This window comes from Limulus polyphemus, unplaced genomic scaffold, assembly GCF_000517525.1.
Source record: "Limulus polyphemus unplaced genomic scaffold, Limulus_polyphemus-2.1.2 Scaffold367, whole genome shotgun sequence".
NCBI classification, from domain to species: domain Eukaryota; kingdom Metazoa; phylum Arthropoda; class Merostomata; order Xiphosura; family Limulidae; genus Limulus; species Limulus polyphemus.
Window position 1 is genome coordinate 238,718 of NW_013665977.1, and position 8,056 is coordinate 246,773.

General features: G+C 35.3%; 1 protein-coding gene across 1 annotated transcript in view; it reads right to left on the reverse strand.

Annotated features, from left to right (window-relative positions):
- The window catches only part of LOC106457734 (ATP-binding cassette sub-family A member 1-like), an 84,968-nt gene extending 79,166 nt beyond the window's left edge, over window positions 1-5,802 (reverse strand). Inside the window, exon 1 of the mRNA XM_022383749.1 lies at window positions 5,668-5,802. The gene's annotated coding sequence lies outside the window, so the exon portion shown is untranslated. The remainder of the gene's footprint in view (window positions 1-5,667) is intronic.
- Between the last annotated feature and the right edge of the window lie 2,254 nt (window positions 5,803-8,056).

Sequence of the window (8,056 nt, forward strand, 5' to 3'; positions counted from 1 at the left end):
GGCTTGGGGCTTGTAGCGGAGGATGAAGTTAGCTGTGTCCCACGGCGAGAAGTCGAGCTGTAGTCCGTCGATGATTAATGGCGGCGTAGGGTATGAGATAGACTGCATACTTCAAGAAGAGATGTGACCCGGACGAATCGCGAATGTTCCAAAGTGGCGGATTCATCGATCTAAAGAAACATGAAACTCGCTATGTCAACACAAGCAACAGACATTAACTTCAAGTGGTCGATGGGAGAGGGGACTGCGGTGGACCAACCAATGCTGAAATGTTAGCTATACTTGGCTTACACAGGTGCTGGGACAAATGGATCAGGGACCGTAATATCAGTGACTTTGACTGTGCAGGTCAAGTTGTGTTTCATGATTCCCAAAAGTTTAACCCCTTTCTTTAAGTTATTGCAAGAAAAAACAAGATACAATAAAACAGGAAAACCCAAAGGGTAAGTATACATGTAAGTAATTTAGCGGATTTTATATTGTTTTTTGACTGTGGATGTGGGGTAAGGTGGAGATATGCCTTACACTCTTCGCACAGTAATGGTTTAGCTAGAGTAATTAGTACATTGACTGAACTGAAGGACCGGCGACTAGCCTCGCGAGATGGAGTCCAGAAGCCTAGCCTTTTCTTACGGGAGAGTTTCCTTGGCGATTGCTATGCGGGGGTCAACGTCTTCAGATCGAGGATTAGTGCCCCTGTATGGTTGATCGATAGGCCTAGACTTTTCAGTGATTCTTGTATCCAGGACCACGAGGTTTTTTTTTTTTTTATTGTGTACCCTGGTGCTGTGAGAGTAAAGGTGAGTCCTTGATGTTTTACTATGGTAAGAAAGTTAACTCTTTGTGCAAGGGAAAACCTTCAGCGCTCACATATCTCAGTTCCTGTCTCTTGTTTTGGCTTATTGGGCTGGAACACTCAAAATAGTATGTGCTGCAAGTTAGGCCTGAACCTGACACTGAGTACTGCGACCTAACATGGTTAATAGTCTGGATCAATGTTTCTCAGTATAGGTAATGTTTTAAATTCCAGATATAGATCAAGTGTTGTCAGTAGCCGGGCACCAACAGTAAAGTCGACATGTAAAGTTAAAAATATTCTGTCATTGGTTCATGTATTAGTGTCTAGTGATAAATTTGTAAAATTTATTAGTTGTCACAGCATAGGGTACTGGAAGATATTTAAGTATAAATATTTCTCCAGTATCTTTAACGCTTAGAGCAAAAATATGTAGGAAAATGACGTGTTAAAAGTAGATACATTTTAGGTAAGAATGAGTTAGCCGTGTTGCCCACAGAAACAGTTGAATTTCTAACTGCTCAAATCACATGATTAGAGATGTTCGAGAACAGGTAGCGGCAACTTGGTACCGCTAGTAATATTGCAAACCCTGCATAGAGTAATATTTCTATTGTCTTTCCTACCTAGTAGCTCTCCCTAGAGATATCGATGGACGGGTACTTTTGGATCAATTGATCAAAATAATGCGATATCCAGTCTAAGAAACGGACATACTCGCATTTCCAAACGTGGAGGCGTTACAATGTGACGGCCAATCTCACTATTCGTTGGTAAAACAGTAGCTGTCTTTCTTCAAGTAACTTTGCATGAAATTAAAAAACTTTTTTTTTTGAGACTTATAAACATTTGAAGTTAATTTTACATTTTGAATACTAACTTTATGTTGAGGGAATACAGGATCTTTATGAAATCCACACGCATGAAAATCTAAGCTTAAATTTAGCTTGTAATTATACACACTGTTTAAAAACAAAAACCAGTAAGGAAGTTGTGTTAGTACATTTATGTTAACAATGAATATTTGATATTCATTTCTAATATCTAGATAATTAAAATAAAATTTACGCGTGATGGTTTGGTGTTTTACTACAAAATAATGAAAACTATACAAGATGAAATAAACATACCGAGGCTGTTTGTAGGATGCTATTCTGAATGTAGATTGTAGCGAACTTTACACGTAGGTATTTAAACCAAGATTAAGCCTAATTTAGAGAAGCAAATTCAGCTACCGCATTACATAAGTCTTTTTATTTATTTTTTTAATTTAAGCTTTGCAAAATCACCTAAGATTAGGTTTGGTACAGCAACAATCATTCATTTAGTAGTCGGTAATATTACGTCTTATGTGTTATAAACAAATAATAAATTTCCTATGAAAACAAAAATGTTTTGTTTTCTTCATTTGTATAAAATCTAAAAGAAACTCGCAAAAAAATACTACAATTAATGAAAAGGTTAAAAAATTTAATCCAGAACAATTAGCCTCGCAGCATTTTCAAAAACTACCCCGAATTCTGACACTCGACTACAGTGTACTTAATGTTTGACACCTCTTATTAAGACATTCACTATTTTAATTGTTTTTACTCCCCTTTAATTTATCCAGCATACTCAAACGCTTTTGAGAAATACCGGCTTTCCATTTTATATTTCCTCTCTTGTCTGCTATCGAGTATGATCCTTATCTATATATCAATCTACCTATATTGATATTCAAAATGTCATTAGCAGTTTCATGTTCTTTTTGTTTATTCTTTTTCTCAATATCCTCTTAACCTTTCTGTACCATCTTTAGTTATAAAAATATTTGCTTTAATAGAACGCTATTAAATTTACGTCACGTGATAAAAACCTCACCTTAAATATGGGACGATTGTAAGAAGTGCCAACCATTGAAAAGATAATCGAAACCTTTCCGTTTTTTGGGTTTTTACAGATTTTTCTCACACTTTGGGCCTCTTGCAAAACTACTCACACAAATGCGGTAAATTTAAGTAGAGTAAAGAGAGAGACAAATGTTTAAAAAGTAAGGGATTCGTTTGTAAAGGCACCTATGTTGAAGTACTTAAGAGTTCAGTAAGGAACTGTTGATGTTTATGGAACATGTTGTAATGTACCACAGTAGACAGCTAAACAATGTTTAAATCAATTATTTAATAACTACGCAAGAGGGCATAGGATTAAAGCAACTCAAAGAAATGCCCTTTTGCATCATGTGAGAAATTTACCGCGGTTACAGACCAGAACCACGAAGATGGTTAAAGACATTAAAATAACCATCCTCAAGGTTAGTACGATGGTTATCGTTATTGCAGATTTATGATTTTAGTGCTACACACACAGATCTGTAGCAAACATTCTTATGTAGATGCTATAATAGACAGGAGAAAGAAGAAGTTTACAAAGTAAAATAATCAAATGCAAATAACCCCAGTTTAACATAGAAATTAGTTACGTTTGTGAAAGAATACTTTAAAAATTATAACATAAGCTTTGAAATACAGAGTAGAAAGAAATAAGCGAGCTGAATATATAGAATTTAAATGTTTCATGTTTTAAATGGGGATATGTCTTAAAAACAATTTTATCTGTTAAGCTTTAAAAAATTAATGAATGTATACCATGACAATAGGTTTGTAGCACATTTGACAAACGTCTCAACATTCTGTAAAGAAGTAAACTGTTTTACTGGAACACAAGGAAGAACGATATATACGAAATATGAAAATGGTGCATATGATGTCAAAGGAGAAAACTTGTCCATTTTAACAAATAGAACTTTTAAAATAATGCCAATGCTAACAGTACCATTTTAGTTAATTTCTGTGGATATATTATGCCCATTACCTTCATGGTGTCAGAAAAACACGTTCCATAAGTCTTAATACAAAATGATAAAAACCCTATCGCTTTCGAAAGATGGACCTTTCTATTTAGGGGCAAACCAGGAATCGTGGTGGAATCGAATGAGTGATATATAAAGGAAATAATGTCACCTGATGATGACAAAACCTTGTCGAAACGTTGTGCATCTGCTGTTATGTTAAACTTATATTAAAGTTTTTCTTCATTACCCATTCAAGCCGTCTCCAACCATTATCAGTCTCAAAGTGGGTTCCTTGTCATCGAATATAATGGAAGTTGAGTGACGTTATGAAAGCCTTCTGGTCTTCCAGGAAATGTTTAGTATAATTTTTCATGTGATGTTGTGTGTTCCATTTCCGGTACAATGTGGCCAGCTTCAAGAGTGTTATGTAAAAAGGTGTTGGGGATATTTTGCTATAGAAATGGTTGACAAAGAAAAAGATAAAACTGTGTTTAAGTAAAATAAAGTTTACACCTGGAGACTGATTGAAAAAGAGATGTTAAGCGTTATGCTAACTGATGATTTATACAAACAGGTATGGACAATTATCTTAAATACCTTATCTTATCTACCCGGCAATACTCGGCTCCGTCCGAGTGTCGAAGTTAGGCATCTAAGCCCCAATCTTTGTGGCAACTAACGCAGTACCGAAAGTTAAAGTCAATAATTGGTTTAGTTATACAAAAAACGTGTTCCGAGCAACAAAACCTGACCGCCAGCTGAAAGTTGTGGATTCAGAGAACAAAAAAGGTTAATAACAGGCACGACTTGAGAAGTGGATTTCTGGGTAAGTTGGGGGTTGTGAGAACAATAGGGGGTTAGGGTTTGAGAAGTTGGGGCTAGGCATTGAAAGTTGAAAGTACAACTTGAATGTTGTGTTGGTGATTATTTAGTTAAATGTAATAAACATCAATTTTTCATATTTCACGAGATGCCTTAATCTATTAATGCTATTGTATGTACAATGTATACAATTTAACACAGAGTGAACACCAATCTACACACTTGTGTTCTGTTTTGTTAACCCACAATGATCGTATTGTTTTAACTTGAAGTTGTGTTTTATCCATTCAAACACCCGTTAAATCGGAAAATCAAACACTATTATATACACATTGAAAGAATATCTAACCTATATAAAAGCCAGCGTGTGTCACATCATGCTTGATTTCTCGAAATAGGAGTCATAAAAGCCAAAGTGCATTTATCCAACTAGATCAGTTCGATTACTGTCTGCCCATTAAGATTTTAGTGACGGGAGTGCAAGGGGTGGTGCCATGAAACCTAATAAGTGTAGTGAGTGTTGGTATAATAAACCTAAAGTAAAGACATAGTGGGGGATCACCAAGCCTAGAGCCACGTGCATAAAATTTATCATGAAAGTAAAAATATCGAATTAATTTTAAACTTAAATCGTTTCTGAATTAAACTATTTTGTATTATATCACCAACGTTTTTATTAAAAACAAACCTCTTTAATCAGCGGAAACTCTAAATTAAGAAATCAACAAATATTTTTCCAGTTTTGTTGGCTATACATTTCATTTTATACTTTCAGTAAATAAACTAACAACAATATTAGGTTATACTTTTATCGCTAAGCAACATGACATAAATACATTATTGGAACGTAGTGTTATCAAAACGCACTGGCTTTTCTTAGAAGTTCTTAATCTAACTGATTTTTACCAATAATTATTCTATCAATATGCCACGAATTAATTTCATGAATGATATTTTTGATTGGCTCACAAAGGAATTTACTGACGTTTGACTTCACTTTTCTGCATCTTTGTTAGTCAAGATTGATTTTGCAAAATTTATTTATTTCAATTTTCAGTTAGTTATGAAATGTGAGGTTAGGGTATACTATGGGATGGGGTGATACTGGTAGTACTTGCCCCGTCATTTTTCAAGGGCTATACGCTAATTTATAATAATGAACACCTTAAACACTACTACTTTCAAACTGGAGAACTACAATACGGAACATACTTACTAGTAAATATTTTTGGTGAATTAGTTCGCATGGAGATCACTGATTCTAGCCAAAAACACGCAGGACCAAAAAGTAGGATCGGAAACTAAACCTAATAAACTCACAGCTTTCAGAAAGCGACTTTTATTCGTCAGGTATAAAGAGCGAATGGCCATTGTGCGCATGTCGATTAGTTACGTAGTTATTGAAACGTCACGAGAGACCTAAATTGCGAAATAGCATTACGAGTATATGTGATGTGTCAGTGATGGGAAACAACAGAAGTATACTTTACGTCACCATAGATTACTGACTCCCATTGCCAATGTTTACATTTCTGTTGAAAATGGAAGTACCAAATCTGTGACCAGGGTTGGACTGGATTCTAAAATTTTACCGAGAAAAAAGCTAGAAGGGGCCCACCGGGATACTTCCGGTGTCTCGTTAGGGCATTCTGCGCCTTTCTGTGACGTCACTTTCTCGATATCTTCACTGTGTTCTAACCAGGTGACGCAAATGCTGTATTATGTAGCAATAACTTGAAATAACAGTTAATAAAAAACAAAAATAAATTAACTAGGTGGGTAGGCTTAGGCTAATACAACCATTCATGTTGTTTGATAAGGCAAAAAAAAAGTGTAGCAGAAAAATGAGAAACAATGTCTCAATTTTCCTGGGGCTTTTACGTATTTATAAAAAATCCTATATGCATAATCTGAAGAAATGTCTTTTTACGTAGAACAATACTTTTATAATACACCATTTTTCAATATATACAACACTTTCCTAGTGTCTTTCATACACTTAATGACCACAATCATTAATCACTGATTAATCATCAAAAGCCCACACAAACTATTATGTATTTAGTAGTAGTTGTTTTTGTGGTTTGTAGTAATCGAAGAAATTCCAAGTTGTCTACTAAAGTGATTATTTCTGATATCAGTGTACACAACAAACATTAAAATTAAAACAGTAATATCAGAATGAAATTAAGAATGTTATATATATTAAATATATAAAAAAAAATTTTGAAACCTATGTAAATTTTAATTTCAAATCACTTTAATTCGTGACTGGGTTTAGAGCATAGGTTGGTCCTGTGATAGAACTCTGGATTTAGGAACTCGTGATCCCGATTAGGATCTGTGCGATATCAGAAGTTATTCCTGGCATTTTGACCTATGAGTACATTATGAGAAGGATAATCAAACCCTCAGTGTGGATGGTGTGTGGTAGGGCGCTACTGACTGGCTCTGTTAGTTCAAAATCAGCAGCCTCTGTATCTTTGCCATAAATGCGAAATTCAATTGTAAACAGGCTTAGTCTATTGATAAAAAGATTTCAAACTATTCATTATCCGCTTTGTACAGTCTTGGCCAAAATATATGCATATTTTATAACAAATAAGATCATTATCGTTAATATGGAATACAGATGCACTTAGCACTGTCAAACTGAAAAATGCATGTTATATTAAAATCTAAATATGTAATTTATATAATGAGACAGGTTCTATGGACATCATGAACGATTTGTTAGAACATCAAATAATATTATCAGATACCTGTAGAAAGATGTGTAATTCTGCATCTCATCTATGATAAAAAACTTGGTTGGTCCTACTCGTACTCTAAAAACCTCGGCAACGCGACGTAGCATGATGTCCATGAGGTTATTGATGTAATCCACTGTGATTTCATCCCAACTCGTTACTAGAAGGCACTACAACTCAGCTACAGCACGTGGTTTAGCGTCATGGTTAGAAATTTTCCGGCTCATTTCTGCCCAACAATTCTCAATGGGATTACAAGCTGGATACTTTGCTGGTCCTGGAAATCTTGTAACGTCCTCCTGGTCGAAATAATCTTGTATAATATACACACTTTTAGAAGTAGCATTGTCATTTTGGAACACAATAGAAAATGGCAGAAATATCGTCTTCATGTGATGCCTGTAGGAGGCGCTATTGACGTTTCCCAGGAGGATATAAAGGGCATTTTTTCCATTATGATGAATAGCTGTCAAAACATGTACTGCACCACCTCCTGTGTGTGTGTTCTCTGTGGAAAATACAGCCTTCCCTCATCTTTTCTCCAGGCAAATGACGAACACAAATCCTATCACCAGCTTTAACAAGCCGGACACAGAACTCATCTGAAAATATGACATGTTGCCAGTGTCCTAACTGTAAGTTGGCATGCTATCTTGCCCAAGTAACATAGTGACAGCAGTGAATTCTGGTTAATGTCGGTTTGCAGATAGCTCTTCTTGCAAAATAACCTTGTTTGGTCAGTCTCCTATTCACAGTTCTTCTGTATGCCCTGGAATGAATGTATTCATATTGTTACGACAGCGGAAGTCACGTGACGCTAGTAACACGTCATGATATTCTCGAAGGTTCGTGAAT